We start from the raw sequence: 23,172 nt of genomic DNA, 5'->3' as shown, positions 1-23,172 counted from the left end.
GCCCAAAAAATGATCCACTATAAGAAAAAAAAGACAACAGCCCAAAAAATTATCCACTATAAGAAAAAAAAGACAACAGCCCAAAAAATTATCCACTATAAGAAAAAAAAGACAACAGCCCAAAAAGTGACTAATTATACAAACTATATTAATGGAAATATTTTTAAAATAACTTTATTTTTTAGCGCACAGACCTCCACTTCCGCTGGGTTACTTCCTTAGCATTAGCCACATTAGCTGAAGCCTTTAAAATTTTCAGCCTGTGCTTTTATTTTTTTGTGGTGGCCTTAATTTTAAAGCAAGAGACCTTTAGAGTAAACAGCGCCCCCTTAACTGAAAAGGCAGATGATGTGTTTTTTTGTTTTTTCTTCTTATAGTGGATAATTTTTGGGGCGGACAGACAGGGGAGTCAGATATAAAGTAAAATGAAAACATGAACGGAACCTTCCAAAGCAGCAGCAGGTTCATGTGAGTCCACGTCAGTGTTCCAGAGTACAAAGCTGAGAACCGAACAGAAAACATGAAAGGGGGTCAGACCAGACCAGACCAGACAGACCTGTAAGGACTTTAAAGACACACCCACGGGTTCAAGCAGCTGGAGGGGGAGGGGCCAGGGGGGTCTGACGTCAGCTGACCCTGGAACAGGTTCTGGGTCCAAACCAGCTGGTTCTGCTGCTGCGTTCAGGGTCCTGCTGAAAACTGAGGAGGGGCTGGAAATGATGTCCAGGGTCTGATGGACACAGTCCACTGAGGACAAAGGAGGTCCGGCTCAGACCCGGGTCTGTGGGTCCGGCTCAGACCCGGGTCTGTGGGTCCGGCTCAGACCCGGGTCTGTGGGTCCGACTCAGACCCGGGTCTGTGGGTCTGAGTTCAGATGGTCCTTAAAAGGTTGGACTCAAATGTTCAACTATAGGAACTGGATTTATTTAGAATGAAAAAGAAAAAAGGATAAAAATCAGAATTCTACACATAGAATGTACAGTTGGATCATACAAATACAGGATACTATTTTCATCACTTACTTCGTAAAGAAATGCACACACTTATTTTGGAAGAATGACTCCCCTCCATCTTTTAAGATTGTTCATGATCAGGTGTCTTCTTTTTTATGTTTAGAAAAACTGAATAAATGTAATCGTGTCCATCTCTTTAATGAGTTGTGGTTTCCTTTACTCGGGTTTGGAGAAAGTTGGAGTTTGTACGGCATGAATCCTGCCGATTATTACTGCTGTTTATGTGACAGCATGCACCACTAGGCTCATGCGTATGTTGTTACCCTTATTACTGTTATTATTCTGATTAATATTATTATTATTTAAAATTTTTATAAATAAATATATATATATATATATATATATATATACACACACACACACACACACACACACACATATATATATATATATATATATATATATATATATATTTTTTTTTTTATTTTTTTTTTTCTCTTTAGACTTTTATGTTTTCTGCCTGTGATGTTTGAGTGTGTTTAGTCGGTTTATTCCTTCAGGGGTGAAGGGTGGGAAGAGTACATAAAGGAGAATTGCAAAAAGTATCACTATGTTTGTACTGTATCTGGATTATTTTCTTTTGTGAAATAAAAAGATGTTTAAAAAAATAATAATAAAATTTAAAAAAAAATAAAAATAAAAAATAAGACAAAAAAATGCTTACCAACATACAAACATTCCTAATCCTATCATAAACAAAATCCTAATTTGAAATTTAAATCAAAGAGCTGCACTGGAAAAAAGGAATATCTGACTGAGATAAACTCATCCTTTTTTTGATTTATTTACTTATTGAGACTTAATCTTGTTAAAATGATTTGACGTGTTCCAAGAATTGTCCTCTTGCTCTGCCCCACTGACACATGACAACAACATTTCTAATAACAGCAGCTCCACTGTGGTTGGATGGAGGACACAGGAGCTGTTCACCCTCAGCATGTTTGGACTGGATTAGACAGACCTGGAAATACACAGACATGGAGTCAGTACATCTGCACAAACAAACAAACAAACAAACAAACAAACAAACAAACAAACAAACAAACAAACTAATAGCAGTTAATAGTTCAGTGGTCTCTTTTCTCTTCTTCTCTGTGCTCCTATTCAAATCAATCCCAGACAGGACTCTGCTGCTTTAGTCTCCATGTTTCCAGGTAGAGTGGGGACCAGAAGACGACTGGAAACCACAAGTGAACACAAGTGACGGAGCAAAAAGTGTCGTATGGAGACAGCACAGAAAACTGAGAGAGACAAAGAAATCCATTGAACATCAATCTGACATTGACAAAGACCAAAACCAAGGGAATTTGATCCAGAATTTTATCTGTTTTAGTTAGTTTAGTAAACACACAATACAGTTTCAGTTAGTTATCTTGTTTGTTTGTTTTTCTTTTAATTCTAGTTTTTATTTATTTCAGTTCACAAACATGTTTTTCCCTTTTAGTTTTGGTGGTTTGGTTCGTTTTGGTTAACGATAATAACTTTGGGTCTTAGTCGCAGTCGTCCTGTTGGATTTGGAGCTGGCTTCACTTTCTTCAGATTCACAGTAGTTTTAATAAAAGGCCAGTTTGGAAACAAATTAGGACAAAGACAGAGAAAAAGAAAGGCATTTGTGCTTGTTGAGCCTTTTTTATACCAGAGGAAAAACGCCGTGGACCACATCAGACAGGAAAACAAAGCCCACAGCTTGTAATTATGTTTGAAATGTGGGAACAACAATATTGAGATTTCCAATTATTTTCAAAGAAGACCAGGAAAAAAGCAGCCTTCAGGAGATATAAGTCTGAGCTTCACATGGTTCCACTTTACAGGCTCGAAGAGAAACAAACAAATTGCACCTCATTTGGTCGACCTTGGTATTTTTAACTGCAGTTGGCTGGCAACGCAACACAAGGCAACACAGCAATCAATTGTATGTTTGAAAACAGCACTGAGTCTGCAGAAAAAAATACACACAAGTACACACAAGTACACACAAATACACACTGAGTCTGCAGAAAAAAATACACACAAGTACACACAAGTACACACAAATACACACTGAGTCTGCAGAAAAAAATACACACAAGTACACACAAGTACACACAAATACACACTGAGTCTGCAAAAAAAAAAAATACACACAAATACACACTGAGTCTGCAGAAAAAAAATACACACAAGTACACACAAGTACACACAAATACACACTGAGTCTGCAGAAAAAAAATACACACAAGTACACACAAGTACACACAAATACACACTGAGTCTGCAGAAAAAAATACACACAAATACACACAAATACACAGAGTCTGCAGAAAAAAATACACACAAATACACACAAGTACACACAAATACACACAAATACACACTGAGTCTGCAGAAAAAAATACACACAAATACACACAAGTACACACAAATACACACAAATACACACTGAGTCTGCAGAAAAAAATACACACAAATACACACAAGTACACACAAATACACACTGAGTCTGCAGAAAAAATACACACAAATACACACAAATACACACAAATACACACTGAGTCTGCAGAAAAAATACACACAAATACACACAAGTACACACAAATACACACTGAGTCTGCAGAAAAAAATACACACAAATACACACAAGTACACACAAATACACACTGAGTCTGCAGAAAAAAATACACACAAATACACACAAGTACACACAAGTACACACAAATACACACTGAGTGCAGAAAAAATACACACAAATACACACAAATACACACTGAGTCTGCAGAAAAAAATACACACAAATACACACAAGTACACAAAAATACACACAAATACACACTGAGTCTGCAGAAAAAAATACACACAAATACACACAAGTACACACAAGTACACACAAATACACACTGAGTCTGCAGAAAAAACACACACACAAATACACACAAGTACACACAAATACACACATACACAAATACACACTGAGTCTGCAGAAAAAAATACACACAAATACACACAAGTACACACACAAATACACAACAAATACACACACAAAAATACACACAAATACACACAGAAATACACACAGAAATACACAAATACACAAACACAAAAATACACACACACACACACTCAAATACACAGACACACAGACACAGACACACACACACACACACACACACACACACACACACACACACAGGCCTGTCTTTAATCCATTCTTCTGTTCCTGATGCTTCTTTCCTCTAACTCTTCCTCCTGTCAGTTCAGTCCAGTCCAGTTCAGTCCAGTCCAGTCCAGTCCAGTTCAGTCCAGTTCAGTCCAGTCCAGTCCAGTCCAGTTCAGTTCAGTCCAGTCCAGTCCAGTTCAGTCCAGTTCAGTCCAGTCCAGTCCAGTTCAGTCCAGTTCAGTTCAGTTCAGTCCAGTTCAGTTCAGTCCAGTCCAGTTCAGTCCAGTTCAGTTCCAGTGCTGTTGTTCAGGACAGGCTCAGCTCTGTCCATCTGTAGTCCAGTCCATCTGTAGTTCTGTCCATCTGCAGTTCTGTCCATCTGTAGTCCAGTCCATCTGTAGTCCAGTCCATCTGTAGTTCTGTCCATCTGCAGTTCTGTCCATCTGTAGTCCAGTCCATCTGTAGTCCAGTCCATCTGTAGTTCTGTCCATCTGCAGTTCTGTCCATCTGTAGTCCAGTCCATCTGTAGTCCAGTCCATCTGTAGTCCAGTCCATCTGTAGTCCTGCCAACTCTGGACTGCACTTCTAAGGCTGAGTGGGAACACACTGATGTGTTCTGGGGGGGGGGGGGGGGGTGGTATGTGACTTTTGTAACCATCAAAGGGTGTCTCGAATGTAAAGACTTTGGATAAAGTCAGTCATTCACCATTAACAGTAAAAGTTTAACCTTTAAAGACCCAGAGCTGCTTTTGTGTCAGTTCCCAAATGAACTTTTCTCTCTATTGAACTCAAAGCTGTTGGAGACTTTGGTCACCAGTTTTCCTCAGATCTGTCCGTCCTCACTCATCTCCTCAGTTTCATTCGTCTGTTCGTCTGTCTGTCATTCCTCAGCTGAACCTCTGCCTCATGTTGAACAGTTTCTTAGTTCCATCCACCACAAACAAACCATGTGTTTGCAAACAGAGCCAGGAGGAAACTCAGGCAACTTTGGAATTTTGTCACAACGTACATTGTGGAAAGCGGAGGTTCGTGCAGCCGCCTGGCAGCGGCAGCTGCAACAGACACAACACGGCTGGAATGAGTAAGCGGCTGGAGGGAAGTGGAGCTCCTGCCATTTCCATGTGGTTGTTTGTTGCAATGATATGATGTCATATGGTTGCACTGCTGCTGCTGAGGGACCATGAGGCAGAGATTCAGGTGAGTAATGACAGAAGGACGAACAGATTCATGGAACTGAGGATATGAGTGAGGATGGACAGAACTGAGGAGAAACTGGTGACAAAAGTCTCCTGCACCTTTAAAGGTCCTGAACAGAGAATTCATTTAAAGTGGATTACAGCGACACCTCCGGTCTGAATCGTTGGTGTTTTTAAGGGACACAGACTCTGTTTCCCATGAGCACTAGCTCCAAATGTGAGTCCCGTGGACTGAACCTGTTGACCCCTGTGAGTCCAGTGTAGAAGGACTTATGGACAGGAAATGGGATCTACTATGAAGACCACTGGTCCACATTAGACAGACTGATCCAGGTTCCTCTGCAGTCCTGATAAAACTGAGGAGAACTGAAGAAAAAACCCTTCAGATGTGGAGCTATGGTCATATGTGCAGATGACTGTACCCTTTAATATGTGAACCTTTAACTGCAGTCAGGGCTCAGGGGTCAGAGAGGAGGTCAGAGAACTCAGTATGACCACACAGTAAACATATCCAACAGTAGTTCATGGGTTCCTAGTTTTCATAAAAGTAAACCAGTGTTCAGACTAATGAGGAGAACCTTTAAGGGTCCAAGGTCATGGGTTTGAAGGATGAGGGAAAGAACCTTTAAGGGGTTCCCACTTTTCCTGTTGTCCAACTCATGTAATTCCAGCTGAACCTGTTACTCCACATGGTCCTCAGTGGGTCTTCTGCTACATTCCAGACTCCTGGGAGGTCAAACATCTCTCAGTTGGACTTAACTCCTCCCACCTCAGAGTATTCCAGCTGATCCATGTTGAACATAGACAACAAACATGGAGATCACAGATCTAAGCTCCTGTTTACTTTGTTCCTGCAGAGACACTTTAACTGTGGACCCTACAGTGTTCTCATATACGCAAACGAGATGGAAGAGGCCAAATGACGGATGAACTAATTATATATTGTGAGGTTTTTCCATTATGTGCCACCATTGTTGTGTTGACATCACGTTGTAGTTTGTGAGGTCAGGGTACTTCCAACTGGACCCACTTTGCAATGGATGGATGGATGGATGGATGGATGGATGGATGGATGCATTTGACAGTAAAAATAGAAGACAAGAAAAACCAGAGTGAGTCCAAACAGAAGTGGGTCCTAAATCTGTATAATTAAACAGTATGTGTAAGAATAAACTGTATGTGTCAGTGAACTGCAGGATGGAGGTGCATAAAAAACAGTCAAATGCAAAATGGAACTACATGGTTTAAGATTTAACATCATCCAGACGTGAGTTTATTGTTCAGAGAAATGACATGTGACAGGACAGAGGTCCTGTATCTGTCTGTTCAACACTAAATATAAATATAAATATAAATATAAATATAAATATAAATATAAATATAAATATAAATATAAATATAAATATAAATACAAATATGCTGTTTTGGTATGTTCCAGTTCTGCTGTTCCTTTCTATCCGTTGTGCCCATATTGTGTTCCTGATGGGAGGTGGACAGCAGCGTAGTGCAGTGTCCAGGACATGGGCGGAGCTGATCTGTGTGATGGATTGGACTGGAATGGACTGGAATGGGTGCAGATGGTGTCGTCAGTGTGTGAAAGGATATCAGAGCCATACCACATGTACATGCAGACATGAAGTGTAATATTAGAGACTATTCCAGGAATGAACTGATGGGAGGTGATGAAGCATCCAGGACCTGAGTGGAGCAGACACTGAATATGAAGGAGCTGAGTTTCCACTGAACATAATGAGGACAGCAAAGTGGGATGCAGTTTGAAATAGTTAATAGTTAGTAATTATTTTATTCACTTTACCATCATAGAATAGCAAAGAAAGATAATCACTGCAAAATAAACTGTACAAAAATAAGAAAAGTAAACTCAGTATTGGGTTCAAATGTCTTATTTTAGGTAAAATTATCTGCCAGTTCTGTAAGAAAATCACATTTATCAAGTTTTAGTAAAATAAGGCCATATTATCTAAGGATTATAGAATGATACAAGTCTGATTTTAAGGAGAATATACTTGTTTCACACTTTTGTCCACCACTTTGTTCCCGCCGTCATCAGAGCTAACAGCGAACAGGTGCATCCTCTATCTGTGTCCCTCTACCTCTGTCTACTCCACTCACCATGTCTACAGTCCACTACTGCCATGCACTGCGCATGCGTATGATCACAACTATATACACGCTAGAAACTGAGGAGTAAAACAAAGAAGAAAGATGAACATATCAACTGAACACCACACACGAACCGAACCGAGTCAAGTGAACCGAACGGTTCAGTTTTATTTCATAAACCGTTCCATCCCTAACACACACACACACACACACACACACACACACACACACACACACACACACACACATACACATATATATATATATATATATATATATATATATATATATATATATGTTTTTGCCATATACACCACCTCACTCGGTCAGATCATCCACTCACACTGCTTCTCATATCACTGCTATGCTGATGATACCCAGCTCTATCTGTCATTCCCACCTGATGACTCCACAGTCTCAGTGTGAATCTCAGATTGTCTCTCTGACATATCTGCATGGATGAAAGCCAATCACCTTCAGCTGAACCTGTCCAAAACTGAACTGCTGCTCTTCCCAGCTAAGCCAACCATACAGCAGGACATCTCCATCAGTACTGACTCCTTATCTCTGGCTCAATGTAGCACCAAACTTGGGAGTCATGATTGATAATCAGTTGACCTTCACAGATCCCGTTGCCTCTGTAACCTGATCATGTTGTTTCACTTTGTTCAGCCTAAGAAAGATCAGGCCATACCTAACCCAACAGGCCACCCAGCTCCTGGTGCAGACTATGGTTATCTCCACCCAGCTCCTGGTGCAGACTATGGTTATCTCCACCCAGCTCCTGGTGCAGACTATGGTTATCTCCACCCAGCTCCTGGTGCAGACTATGGTTATCTCCCGTCTTGACTACTGCAGTGCTCTTCTAACGGGCCTCCCAGCTTCTGTTGTCAAACCACTACAGATGGTCCAGAATGCAGCAGCACATCTGGTCTTCAATCAGCCTAAAAGGGCACATGTCACCCCCTTACTCACCCTAAAAGGGCACGTCACCCCTTACTCACCCTAAAAAGGCACATGACAACCCCCTTACTCACCCTAAAAGGGCACATGTCACCCCCTTACTCACCCTAAAAGGGCACATGTCACCCCCTTACTCACCCTAAAAGGGCACATCACCCCCTTACTCACCCTAAAAGGGCACATGTCACCCCCTTACTCACCCTAAAAGGGCACATGTCCCCCCCCTTACTCACCCTAAAAGGGCACATCACCCCCTTACTCACCCTAAAAAGGCACATGACACCCCCTTACTCACCCTAAAAGGGCACATGTCACCCCCTTACTCACCCTAAAAGGGCACGTCACCCCCTTACTCACTGAGTTACACTGGTCTACCCATAGCTGCTCACATCAAATTCAAATCCTTAATCCTAGCCTACAAAATTCTCCATGGATCTGCTCCTACCTACTTAGGTGCACTGATAAAGTTTATGTTGCCCCACAACCACTCCGCTCATCTGGGGAACGTTGTCTGGTGGTCCCCAGACCTTGTACAAGACAATCCAGGCTCTTTTCATGGGTCGTTCCACGTTGGTGGAACGTTCTACCAAGCACTACCAGAACAGAGGCGTCCTGCCGATCTTCCAGAAGCTCCTGCAGACCCAGCTCTGCACAGACCACCTCCTGTCCTAGCACTGTCAGACATTCCATTTGAAATATATTAATAAGGTTTTCCCAGGATCATCTCTGGACCTGCTGCGGTGGTCCTGCCTCTCTCCTCCTTCATTGTCATCACTCACTTATTCTCAACTGCATCCATGTGTCTCCCCCTACTCCCCCCTTCTCCCCCAGTCTCTTTCTCTATTGCTCTCTCTTTTTCTCCTCCTTTCCTCTCTCTCTTTAACCCTCTCTCTCCTCCTGTCACTTGTCCATCTTCCTCAGTCTGGTTCTGCTCCAGGTTTCTGCTGTTAAAGGTCCTGTTTCCTTCCTCTGTCACCAGTCTCTAGTGTTTGGAGGATTCTGTTGGGTTTCTGTAAACTGGCTTCAGTCTGGTTTGGACCAACTCTATATATAACATGTCATGAGAGAACTTTTGTTGTGATTTGGCACTATATAAATACAATCTGATTGATTGATTGATTTGGCACACACACACACACACACACACACTAATCCATAATCCATAAATAGATATGTATAGGTCCACACTTCCTGTGTCCTCCATACTCATCCTCCAACAGTGGAGCTGGTTTTATTATACATGTTGTTTAAATTAGTTGTAATGTCTCAGTGGGGTTCGGCTCAAGATGAAAATTATTGTTTCTTTTGTCTTTCTTTAGTTGGATTTATTTTTTGTTTTTGTCTTATATAAGTGAGACACGTCCCCACTGAATGAACCCCTGAAATGACCAGCACAGACACAGCACTGTGTGACCCTCAGTGGTGTTACATTTACAGCACACACTTATCTGACCTACTCAGTGACAAAGGAAAAGAAAACAAAACTGCAACTGGAATCAAACCTTTACTAAGTATTTGTCACTGATAAACACACCAGGTTTATAGTGTAGATATAACTGTAGTCATTATCACCCCCACACACACACACACACGTTAGGATGTTGTAACACTGAGTGTATTCCCAGGGCTCATACACAGGTCACGTATGTCATAGAGGAGGCAGGAAATGAGTGGAACCCCACACCCTGGAGTCAGAGCAGATGGATGGAGCTGTTGACAGCAGAGCTGAGCTCTACTGACCCAGAACTGAGGAAACACACGCCAGTCCACGACAGTGGACTATGGTTTGGGCCTTTGGTCACATGACACCGGCGTTGTCGGTGCCTGAAACGGTATATTTGGTCGAACAGGTCCCAGAGCGTAAACATGTCCCAGCTCTGCCCCCCTGGTGTTGGCTCCGCCCCCCTGATGTTGGCGTATGGATCGGACCAACACCACTGGATGGAAACCATGACGACCATAGGACCATGTGACCAGAAGAAGAAAACCAAGGCCAGAACCTCCTGCACATGCTCAGTGTGTTCTTCTGTGGTTTTCCTGTCTCCTCCATAGACACTGTGTTTGTGGACAGTTCCACATACAGGTGTGGACTACGTAGGACACCACTGAACCCAGTTGGACCGGTTCCACCTGGACACACAGATTTATGGAAACCATACAAGTATGGACCACAAACTGATAGAGTCCACTACAGACAAAGACCAGGAGTGGAGTGGACGGAGTCTGGGGAACTGGTCCACTGTCCTGGTCCTGGACCCGGATAGACCCATATGTGATGGTTCTGTCCACAGTCCTGTGTCCACAGGGGGACGGGGTACCAGTCTACGAAGGACAGAAATATATATATATATATATATATATATATATATATATATAAACACTGAACAAAAAATGAACTTTATGAGCTTAATGGGAATTTAAGGAATTTCAATAAATGGAGGCTGAATGCTCAGACAGACCATGCAGACATATATTCTATAGTTATAGATATATTTTATATAGTTATGGATATATATTCTATAGTTAGGGATACATGTTCTATAGTTACAGTTATAGAACTATAAATTATTCTGTTTATTCAAATTTAATTCAGTACAGTCGCGTAAATGGTTTAAATGAACTGCAGCAAAGAAAGAAAGAAAGAAAGAAAGAAACAAAGAAAGAAACAAAGAAACAAAGGAAATGGCCAATGCCCTATCAGAACAGTGCATCCTCCTTCAGATCAGTCCAGTCCAAACACATGAGCTCATGTCCATGTTTTCATCTGTGACACAAACTGAACATTAGACAATTATTGGATTATGAGTTAAAATGATGAAAACAATGTTCCTGAAATTCAATTATGTTTCAACTGGTCAAATATGTGACCACTGTGGTCTGGGAGTCTGGGTCCAAACCACAGCCTGTTTCCAGGGTCCCACTGGTCCATGGTGGCTCAGATGGGTCCCACTGGTCCATGGTGGCTCAGATGGGTCCCACTGGTCCATGGTGGCTCAGACGGCTCAGTGTGGGTCAGAACCCTTATGCCAGTGGTTTCCAACCTTTTTTGGCTCATGACCCATTTTTTAACATCACAAATTTCTGGCGCCCCCAGACATTCAAAATGGAGACATTTTTTGCTAAAAGGAATTTGTTTTTGATCTTGTAATAGTTTGCTATACTATGTTGCAAATAAAAATTAATTTAAGACAACATTTGGGCTATATAATGTATATTATTATATATTATGTATATTATTCTGCACAAAGGTAGAATTTGATTTTCCTTGGTCAGGATCTGTCCAGTCAGTCCAGCTGTGATTTACAAGGAGGACAGTTAATACTGAACAAACAAGAACTGAAACTATGAATTATGAAAGAGCTGCAGCATCTGAAACTGACCACAGTGAACATTTGACACAGAAACAGAACCACAGATAAACAGAACCACAGATAAACAGAACCACAGATAAACAGAACCACAGTGCTGCAGTTTCAGACTCAGTTTGTCATGTTTTTTATGTATGTGATTGTCTCTGTCAACTCACCATATATTTTTTATGACTAAGTTTTAGTTTTTTGTTTTTTTTTCATTAATCACTGGAAATTTCAAGTGACCCCATCTGAATTCCAGGTGACCCCATGTGGAGTCCCGACCCTAAGGTTGAAACACTGCCTTATGGACTCTGTATATGTTTACCTCCGCCAGGAGGTATTGTGATCACTTTGCTTTGTGTGTTTGTGCATTTACATGTTTGTTTGTTTGTTAGCAAGATAACTCAAAAAGTTATGGATGAATTTTCATGAAATTTTCAGGAAATGTTGATACTCGGGGGGGGCAGATCTCTCTTGGTTGAGGTCTGCGCTCTCTGAGTGCTTTTCTTGTTTCTCATACATATCCACTGTCTGACATGATGGGATGGAACTATATGAACTCATTCAGTTGGGTCCAAATCCATGAGCACCCTTACATCTGTAGGAGTTAGAGTTTTAAGGTCAGTGTTACTGTGGTCCAAACCAGGCTCTGTTCAGGACACACACAGGATGGACTGGACATGTGGACCTTTCAGATGGACCTCCACTTGTGTTTTTGAGTCAAGATTTGGTTTTAGGCTGAGTTCAAAACTTTAAAACTTTATTGGTACTAGAACCCACTACCTGTACATTTAATGTATGGAACCCAATAAAATAAAAATAGAAACAAGAAAAGCACTCAGAGAGCGCAGACCTCCACCAAGACAGATCTGCACCTACCCCCCACCCCCCTGATCACCACCAAATTTTTATCATTTCTTCCTTGTGCCAGTATCAACATTTCCTGAAAATTTCATGAAAATCTGTCCATAACTTTTTGAGTTATCTTACTAACAAACAAACAAACAAACAAACACACAAAGCAAAGTGATCACAACTCCTCCTGGCAGATGTAACAATACAATTAATATTCTGTGTTGAAAAGGAGTTTTCACTTCCACATCTGTCACTGTTTCATACTGTTACCTTAACCAGAGATCAACAAAGGTTTATCTAATCTAGTCTAAACTAGTCTAATCTAATGTAACCTAATCTAATTTAATCTAATCTGGTCTCAACTAGTCTAATCTAATTTTATCTAATTTTATCTAACGTAATCTAATGTAATCTAATCTAATGTAATCTAATTTAATCTAATCTAGTGTAATGCTGATTATATTGTGTCATGTTGTGGGGTCTATAATTGTATATTCATGAAGAAATTACAGTCCTGCTGACAGTGAGGAACAAATACTATACACTATATACTATAAATTATATACTATTTAGTATTTACTATATACTAAATACTATATACTGTATACTAAAAACTATATACTGTACACTATAGGCTCTGTAACATAAACTATTTACTATATACTATAAACTGTATACTGTATACTAAAACTATATACTGTGTACTATTTAGTATTTATTATATACTAAATACTATATACTGTATAGTATATACTCTAAACTGTCTAGTATATTTGTGGTTGTGTTCAGTGTATGTGTGTTGGTCAGTGTTTTTCAGGTCATGTGACTGAACAGTGGGAACAGATCTGAATAACAGTGTGTGGAATGTCAGCTCATGGCTCCATATGTTTGGACTGAACACACCTCTGACTGTTGGGGGGTCATGACCTATAGGTGCGGCAGGAGCTGGAGTGGACAGGGTGGAGGGGGTGGAAGAGGTGGAGGAGGTGGACAGAGTGGACGGGGTGGACGGGGTGGACAGAGTTCATCTGTTTCATGTGTGCAGTTCATCAACAGTGCAGCTGAGGTGTTCACTGTGTTATTTTAACACTTCCACACACATGAACCACACCAGGACGATGAGAACACACATGGAATGGACACACAGACAGGTTTGGACACAGACAGGTTTGGACACACAGACAGGTTTGGACACACAGACAGGTTTGGACACAGACAGGTTTGGACACACAGACAGGTTTGGACACAGACAGGTTTGGACACACAGACAGGTTTGGACACAGACAGGTTTGGACACACAGACAGGTTTGGACACACAGACAGGTTTGGACACACAGACAGGTTTGGACACAGACAGGTTTGGACACACAGACAGGTTTGGACACACAGACAGGTTTGGACACAGACAGGTTTGGACACACAGACAGGTTTGGACACACAGACAGGTTTGGACACAGACAGGTTTGGACACAGACAGGTTTGGACACACAGACAGGTTTGGACACAGACAGGTTTGGACACACAGTGGGATCTATCTATCTGAAGGGACTGAGGACAGAGGGACAGACATGTGGATGTGGACCTGGTGAATCCCAGACTCTCTGATGTGAACCCCTGCTCTGTCCTCTGTCCTCTGTCCTGTCCTCTGTCCTGTCCTCTGTCCTCTGTCCTGTCCTCTGTCCTGTCCTCTGTCCTCTGTCCTCTGTCCTGTCCTCTGTCCTCTGTCCTGTCCTCTGTCCTCTGTCCTCTGTCCACACCACAGCTGTTCAGTGTCCGACTGCAGTGGAAGCTCCTCTTCTCCTAAAATGACTCCCATTAAATGCTCAGATCTGTTCAGTTGTTTTCATTTCATTGACTCCAAATGTGTTGGAACACGTTCATCTCTCAGACCAGTTGGTTCAGAATCAGTTTGATCCCAGATCAGTGGACTGGCTGTTGTTCACTTCTCCTCCATTCCCGTGTCTGTGTTTTCTCCTCCATCTCTGCTCAGTGCATTTGTCCGTAGACGCTCAGCGTCCATGCACTTCAATGGGACTGAGTGGAACAGGTTTTTTCAACGACTCTGAACTGGACGCTAATTGGATAAATGACACCGTGTTGTCCCGCCCCTGGACGCTCGGCGTCTCTGGGGGTGAACGGAGCTGTGGGCGGAGCTCGGCCGGGCTGGATGCCAAGCTTCCATGTGCTGATTGGAGGATGGGTCCAAAGGCTGAATCCGGTTTGATTGACAGCTGTTTTCAGATCTGCTCCTTCACTGACACAGTTCAGTTTAATACCATCACACATTCTGCTGTGAAATCACACAAACCAGATGAACTGTTCATTTACTGACCTGAAAGAAAACACAACCACTGGACTAACTTGTTCCAATTTAACATAATTTCAACGTTTTCTTGTTTACTTGGTACGATAAGGTCACTGAGCATTTACTTAAAAAGGAACGGAGGATGAATTTATGTTTAAATAACTTGACAAAGTTTTTGATGTAAGCGACAATGACCTTCTCCTGTCTGAAAGACGAGCAGCCGCCACTGGTCCTCAGTCCTCTGTCCTTTTAATCGTCTGTCTTAAATACAGTGTGAGGCTGAAGTGGATCATAGTCATTTTCTAAATGACTTCAGTGCCACGAGAACAGACAAGCAGACGATGATCCACAGTCTGAGCAGAAGTGAAAGAAGGACCAAATGATTATTTACAGTGTGATGTGAGGAGCCACCCACAGTTAAATGAAGGTCTGAGTTAGTGCTGACATGGATCCACTCATATAATTAGAGCTAAGGCTGGAGGATGAGACATGAGCAGCCCAGACTGGAACACTGTAGCACTGTTACTGCTGCTGATTTAACCCTTTAACAGGGAAACCTTCAACCCTTTAACCCTTTAACCCTTTCATATGGAACCCTTTAACCCAGGGCTGTCTAACATGCGTCCTGGGGCCCAAATGTGTCCCCCCAAAGGTTCCAGTCCGACCCCTGGGATGAATTTCCACAGTGTATAAACTCCACAGTCCAGGCTGTGGAACTCATGTTAGTTGTGGTTCCACATCCAGACCAATCTGATCTACAGTCCAATAATAACAGCAGAAGAACCCACACAGAAGAACCACTGCAGATTTACTACTGGGTTTGATGGAAAAATAATATTACATTATGTCTGTAAATAATGACAACATCAGATTTGTCTTTGTTTTAGTGCAAAAAATCACATTAAATTGTGAAACTCTTTCCATTTCCAAACTCTCCTGTACCAATAAAATGTGACTAACCTGAACAAATGTGTCCAACCTGAAATGTCTGTATTAAATTCAATCCAGTTTGAACTCTTTTCTTCCTGTTCCTCAGTGTTTAGTGTCTTTGGAGATCTGATCCAGAATGCACATGGACTAATGAGAAGTGGAGGAAGAAGACTGAGAAAATTGCACTGATTTTTCTTGAGAAATTTCAGTTTTTTCAGGTTATTCACATGTTTTTGTTTGGATAATTTATAGAAGTAAGTATTTTTATAATTTAATGGGGTTTTTTGCACTAAAACAAAGACATAAATTGTCAGTTGTCATTATTTATTGGTTCTTCTGTTCTTATTTGACTGGTCCGGTCCACTGCAGATCAGATCAGACTGAATGTGGAACCTGAAAGAACAGGAGTTTGAGAACCCTGACTTAACCCTTTAATGTGTAACCCTTTAACCCTTTAATATGTAACCCTTTAACCCTTTAATATGTAACCCTTTAACCCTTTAATGTGTAACCCTTTAACCCTTTAATGTGTAACCCTTTAACCCTTTAATATGTAACCCTTTAACCCTTTAACCCCTGACTGCTCCCAGACTGGATGATGATCCGGCCCAGACTTGAACACTGTGTCACTGCTGCTTTAACCTTTTCAGATGGAACCCTTACGAAGAAAAACTAAAACTAAAACTAAAACTAAGCATTTAGAAAAAAAAAAAAAATAATAATAATAATAAAAACTAGCAAACCTGCTCTAAAAACAAATTAAAATGAACTGAATAAGAGAAAAAAAAAGTCAAAACAAAATAAAACTAAACTATAATGAAAAATCCAGAACTGTTCTAACCTTGGAAGGGATAAGGGGGAGGGGCCAAGGAGTGAACTGGGATTCAGCCTTTATGACTCAGCTTCTACTTAAGATAACTTAGAGATCATAATGGGTCTACAAATGCACCAAACATTTAGTAACAGGCAGAGTGTTGTTCAGATTGCACTAAGAAGCGGTTTTACTAATGTGGATATTAAAGGTAGTCTTCATCAATAATAACTCACAGTCACTCTTTGAAAAGTTCCGTCATTTTTTGATATTATTCTGTTCAGATCTCCCTGTGGTTCCTGGTGTGGAGCCCTGTCTGGGATTGATTGATTGATTGATTGATTGATTGATTGAGTATTATTTTATTTTATTATTATTATTATTATTTTAAATATTTTTTTAATTTATTTTTTTAATTATTTTTTTTAATTTTTTATTTCTCTTTTAATTTTTCATTTTAATTTGGTTCTTTTTTTTAAAAAAAAATTAATTCTTTTTGTTTATTTATTTTTAATTTAATTTTTTTTGTATTTTTATTTTAATATTTTTTTCTGGGATTTATTTATTTATTCCATTTTTTATTTATTTTTTATTTTTATTTTTATTTTTTTAATTTTTAAATGTTTTATTTATTTATTTAAAATTTTTACTTATTTATTTATTTTTTATTTATCTTTTATTTTATTTTCATTTTTGTGTTGGATTTATTTGAATACAACAGCAAGGAAGAGAAAAGATATGAAAAAAAACTAAAACTAAAATAAAACTAAGCATTTAGAAAAAAAAAACAAAAAAACAAATGAAAACTAGCAAACCTGCTCTAAAAACAAATTAAAACTATCTGAATTAGAGAAAAAAATTAAGTCAAAATTAAATAAAACTAAACTATAATGAAAATCCAAAAGTATGATAACCTTGGTCCAGGGTTTAAAGGGTTAAAATAAAGACAGAACAGACCAAACAGGAGTGTGTACGCAGCTCCGAACATGAGGACGGACAGACGGACAGACGTAAGAGTGTGTGTTGACATTCTTTAGTTCCATTTAGTCCTGCTCTACGCTCGGCTTATGACAACAGTAAATGCCGTCATGGGTTGCTTCTTCATGTAATTGCATTTCCAACTCCCTGTATACACACACACACACACACACACACACACACACACACACACACACACACACACACACACACACACACACTCATACCAGTGCAGACAGGCGTCATTACCAGGGAACACAGAGCAGAGGAAGCCACACTGAGGACAGATGTTTCCAGACACCACTGGTTGTAATTTGGACTCTCCATGGAGGGGGGGGGGGGGGGGGGGGGGGGGGGCTTATTGTCTCAGAGGCCAATCCACTGAGGAAATCCATAAAAACAACAATAGGCACTAATTTTCTGCTCTAACTTTTAACTTTTAACTCTCACAGTTCGGGTGTTTGGATGATGAAAGTGCATAACCAGATGTCCTCTGGGAATTCAGACTGAACACTGAAGGGACATATGGTTTTTATGAAGGACATGCATATGGGGATATGCTTTTATTCACATATGGTTTTTATGCACTTTATTTTATAGACCTGGGATGTTTATTTGTTTGGTTTATTTGGAATATCAACATTTAAATCCAAAGACAACAAGGAAAATTGGAAAAAAAAACAAAAAAAAAAACAAATGTACTCCCACCCTCTTACCCCCCCCCCCCCCCCCCCCCAGTCAGCTCCTCAAAGTAACGTAACAAATCTAACACGTCAAAATAAATTCTAACCTAAAACGTACAGAAGCATATTGCATTCACACAAAAAAATAAATTCAGCTGTTTTTCCGAATTAACAAGATAATTATCTTGTCATTATGAGAAAAAATACATTTGGAAAAACATTCGGCTCTGTTTTTCTAAATCAACAAGATACTGTTTTCTGGGAAAAAATAAAAAAAAATAAAAAAAATTGGCTCAGTTTTCTGAATTAACAAGATAATTATCACATAATTATGAGAAAAAATAAGTTTTAAAAAAATTTGGCTCATTTTTTCTGAATTAACGAGATACTGTTTTCTGAAAAATTTAAATTCGGCTCAGTTTTTCTGAATTACCAAAATAATTATCTTGTCATTAAGAGAGAGAATAAGTTAAAAAAAAAAAATCAGCTCTGTTTTTCCGAATTAACGAGATACTGTTTTCTGAAAAAACAAATTCGGCTCTGCTTTTCTGAATTAACGAGAGACTGTTTTCTGAAGAAAAAGAAACTTGGCTCTGTTTTTCTGAATTAACGCAATAATTATCACACACGAGAAAAAATAATTAAAAAAAAAAAATCTGCTCTGTTTTTCCGAATTAACAAGATACTTTTTTCTGAAAAAAAAATACACTTGGCTCTGTTTTTCTGAATTAACACAATAATTATCACATAATTACGAGAAAAAATAAGAAAATTCGGTTGTTTTTATGAATTAGTGAGATACTGTTTTCTGAAAAAATTTAAATTGGGCTCTGTTTTTCTAAATTAACAAGATAATTATCATATAATTACAGGAAAAAATAAGTTTTAAAAAAATTGGCTCATTTTTTCCGAATTAACAAGATACTGTTTTCTGAAAAAATTTAAATTGGGCTCTGTTTTTCTGAATTAACAAGATAATTATCACATAATTATGAGAAAAAAATCATTCAAATGGGTTGTTCATCTTTGTTTTTATTTATGTATTTATTTGCATTTTATTGTGAAAGAATAGTTTTGTAAATGTAAATATTTTCACAGTGTAATGTTTTTTTTTTTCACTTCAATTTTTTCCACATAATTTTTCACAAAGAAACTGTGCAGTTGTCATTATTTCTGGGTTAGTGTGTTGTTCTTTTGACTCTCGATCACATTGGTCTGTCTGTGGAACCTGAACCAAAAGGATTTGGAAAACCTGGACTGTTCAGGTTCAGTTTTGCACTTTCATCCTGCAGGGCCACAGTGGACCCTTTGGTGGACTGGTTCTGGTCCACAGCGGACCCTTTGGTGGACCGGTTCTGGTCCACGGGGCCACAGCAGACCCTTTGATGGACCGGTTCTGGTCCACAGCGGACCCTTTGGTGGACCGGTTCTGGTCCACAGGGCCACAGCAGACCCTTCGGTGGACTGGTTCTGATCCACAGCGGACCCTTTGGTGGACCGGTTCTGGTCCACGGGGCCACAGCAGACCCTTTGATGGACCGGTTCTGGTCCACAGGGCCACAGCAGACCCTTCGGTGGACTGGTTCTGGTCCACAGCGGACCCTTTGGTGGACCGGTTCTGGTCCACAGGGCCACAGTGGACCCTTTGATGGACCGGTTCTGGTCCACGGGGCCACAGTGGACCCTTTGATGGACCGGTTCTGGTCCACAGGGCCACAGCAGACCCTTCGGTGGACTGGTTCTGGTCCACAGCGGACCCTTTGGTGGACCGGTTCTGGTCCACAGGGCCACAGCAGACCCTTCAGTGGACTGGTTCTGATCCACAGCGGACCCTTTGGTGGACCGGTTCTGGTCCACGGGGCCACAGTGGACCCTTTGATGGACCGGTTCTGGTCCACGGGGCCACAGCAGACCCTTTGATGGACCGGTTCTGGTCCACAGGGCCACAGCAGACCCTTCGGTGGACTGGTTCTGGTCCACAGCGGACCCTTTGGTGGACCGGTTCTGGTCCACGGGGCCACAGTGGACCCTTTGATGGACCGGTTCTGGTCCACGGGGCCACAGTGGACCGTTTGATGGACCGGTTCTGGTCCACAGGGCCACAGCAGACCCTTCGGTGGACTGGTTCTGGTCCACAGCGGACCCTTTGGTGGACCGGTTCTGGTCCACAGGGCCACAGGGGACCCTTTGATGGACCGGTTCTGGTCCACGGGGCCACAGTGGACCGTTTGATGGACCGGTTCTGGTCCACAGGGCCACAGCAGACCCTTCGGTGGACTGGTTCTGGTCCACAGCGGACCCTTTGGTGGACCGGTTCTGGTCCACGGGGCCACAGTGGACCCTTCGGTGGACTGGTTCTGGTCCACAGCGGACCCTTTGGTGGACCGGTTCTGGTCCATGAGCCGTATGTTGGACATCTTATGCAGTTCTTCTATGAGGATAAGTGTCTGTGAACGTCCATCTGAAGTGTATTTGATAGTTTTCTGTAAGTCCATATTTGGTCGATGACATTCGGATGCTGAGTTCCTTTGATGTGACAGAGGTAACAGAGGGGGCGTGTCTTTCCCGTTGCCGTGGGAACATGCGTCAGCTGTTTCTACCTGAATGACAGCGTAGACGTGGGTTTACAGCTCCGTTTCAACGCTGACAATGAGAGGAAACACAGACGGACTTACTCCCATCTGCCTGTTTCCTGTTTCCTGTTTGGAGCTGAACTGGTCTGGGATCTGGATCCGTTTGGGTTCTGCTGTGGAACTGGACCTGAAAACAGGACAGAGGGTTCAACAGTCAAACCAGATACAGACCAATGTTCTGAAGCAGGTTTGGGTCTGTTTTAGAAATAAATATTTACTGAGAGAAAAGACAAACTATTTTTGGATAAAACACATTTTTATATTATTTTACATGATTTTTTATATATAAATCCGCTTGTAACATGGTCAAAAGCACACGAAAATTACACACTACTATTATTATTAATATCTTTTTATTCTCTCACAGGTGCATTTTGGGAATCATAGTAAATATTCAAGGCAGAGTGTTTGACAAAAATGACCGCTGTTGTAAAATCACTGGTGATTTTTTAGTGTTTAAATGTTGAGGTTCCGTATGTAACACCAGTGGACACGATGGGTTCCACACCAAACCTGGAATGAGGCTGAGATTGATGCCAAACCCACATGTGGATTAGAAAAACCACTAGGATCCACACACTGAACAAAGTGTCTTTATTTAGTCTATAGAAGAGCATTTACACACGTTTACACATCTAATGCACTGACACCTAGGGAGAGCTAATGTCCATATTTGAGTCCTATTTTTGGACCCAGTGTTTGATTATGAATTCTCTGAGGTCATCATTCGGTCCATCCTGGGGTAAATCTGTCTACATTTACCTTTTATTATTGGATCTAAACAGATGGAACAGTGTCAGATACTAAATAAACCCAGTCTCTCTTAACTTTTAATCTGAATCCAGGTGTTTGTGTTCTAATGCCGCGTTTCCACTACGTGGAACCAGCTCGACTAGGCTCAGTATTCCTGGAGAGCGTTTCCATTACAAGATACTACCAACTTTACAGTACCTGGTCGTCATAGTGATGCAGCGCGTTACTTCCGTGTCGTCTGTTCAGAGTTGCTGATAAACTCGCTCGTTGCGTGTTGTCTGGTCTGAATTTTTACGTCGGCCACCACAGACTGAACCTCCTGGACCGACCATGGTGCAGTTTTGGGCTGTTCTCATGTGGATTAATGCACCGCTGTATTTACTGTCCACTTCTGCATCTGTTTTTTGTAAAACGGCGGGTCACAGAGAAAACTGTCTGACCAATCAGTGGTCTGCAGTGTGTACACGTCATGTTTTAGTATCTGGTCCCCAGTCCTGGAACCTTGGCGGAGGTGGTACCAAAAAAGTAGTACCGGGTACCAGATTCCAGGTCCTTTTACATAATGGAAACGCAAAAAAGGCCGAGCCGAGTCGAGTCGAGCCAATACCACATAGTGGAAACGGGGCATAACAGGGGTCTGGGATCCAAAACAATAAGGACTAATGTCAGAATAGACTTTTATATTAGGGATAGATATCAGTGCATTGGTTCGTTTGGGCTCAATTATTCTCTTTGTTTCTAAAATGACTCAGATGGTTTGAACTGAATTTAGATCAACATGATTTTTTTTTTTTTTTTTTTTTTTTTTTATCCATGGCTATAATTTAAAAAAATTCTACCTCTAAATTGATAAAATATTATTCATGCTGTTTTGTAATCACCCAAAAACCACTCTAATCACCCAAAAATTACTCAAAAATCACCAAAAAAATCACCTAAAAATTACCCAAAAACCACCTAAAAATGACCAAAAACCACAAAAAAACACCCAAAAACCACCTAAAAATGACCAAAAACCACAAAAAACACCCAAATCACCCAGAAATTAACGAAACCCCCCCACACCTAAAATCACCCAGAAATTACCCAAAAATCACCTAAAAATGACCAAAAAAACACCCAAAAAACACCCAAAATTGCTTTTAAAAATTACCAAAAATCCACATAAAAATGACCAAAAACCACAAAAAACACCCAAAAATTAACAAAAAAAAAATCCACCTAAAAATCACCCAGAAATTACCCAAAGACCACCTAAAAATCACCAAAAACATCCAAAACAATCCCCCATAAACCCCCATATGTACAGGTACATGTCTACATGTGTGTATAAAAGCTTAGTGAAGTGCCCAGTGTCAGTGCAGGCTTCAGTGTCTCTCACACAGTCTGTATACAGTCCATGTGTCCCAGTTGGCGGTTCCTCTTCCACATCAGAAGGCTGT

This window comes from Sphaeramia orbicularis, chromosome 24 (assembly GCF_902148855.1).
Source record: "Sphaeramia orbicularis chromosome 24, fSphaOr1.1, whole genome shotgun sequence".
In the NCBI taxonomy this organism is placed as follows: domain Eukaryota; kingdom Metazoa; phylum Chordata; class Actinopteri; order Kurtiformes; family Apogonidae; genus Sphaeramia; species Sphaeramia orbicularis.
This window is presented reverse-complemented; position numbering follows the sequence as displayed.